Raw genomic sequence first — 626 nt, forward strand, 5'->3', positions numbered from 1 at the left:
CGATAGAGCATCCAGATCTGATGATATGCTTTTGTTTTGTTGTCTTTCCAACTTTTTTTTTTTCTTTAGGTATTGTAAAACAAAAAGATGAAAAATTCAGCACAATAAGCCATAACAGTGAGAAATTTCGTGACTTCTGTTCATTTAAAAATAACAAGCACATTTAAAGAAAAAAAAAATTTACTTAATGAATTATAAAGCAAATTAAGCTTAGCTTACCTAGAGAATTTAATTTGTTTAGAACTCAAGAATGAAAATTACAAACTACTCAATACTTATTAAATCACAGCATTTGTTCGTTCTTGATAAATTTTACATAGCAATTGTTCTCTACCGTCCAGTATTTTCTCAAAAAATTTTGATTCTCAGTTCTCATGTATAGTCACAAGCTTGTATACTTTATATATATGGTTTTTTTTTTATCCCTTTATTTTTCTCACTCTTTTTCTAAGTCATAGGGTAATGCTAGAGAGATTTGCACTGATATATATCATGATCAGTTGCTACATTAAGGTTTCCTGCCTTTCTTATTCAGTTGAAAAATACAACCGTGCTAAGTTTATAGCAAGTAGGACTGTAAAGTTATAGATGGATCTTGGTAATTACAGAGCAAAGGGAGGATTTGC

The sequence above is a fragment of the Penaeus monodon genome, chromosome 28 (genome assembly GCF_015228065.2).
Source record: "Penaeus monodon isolate SGIC_2016 chromosome 28, NSTDA_Pmon_1, whole genome shotgun sequence".
Taxonomy (NCBI): Eukaryota; Metazoa; Arthropoda; class Malacostraca; order Decapoda; family Penaeidae; genus Penaeus; species Penaeus monodon.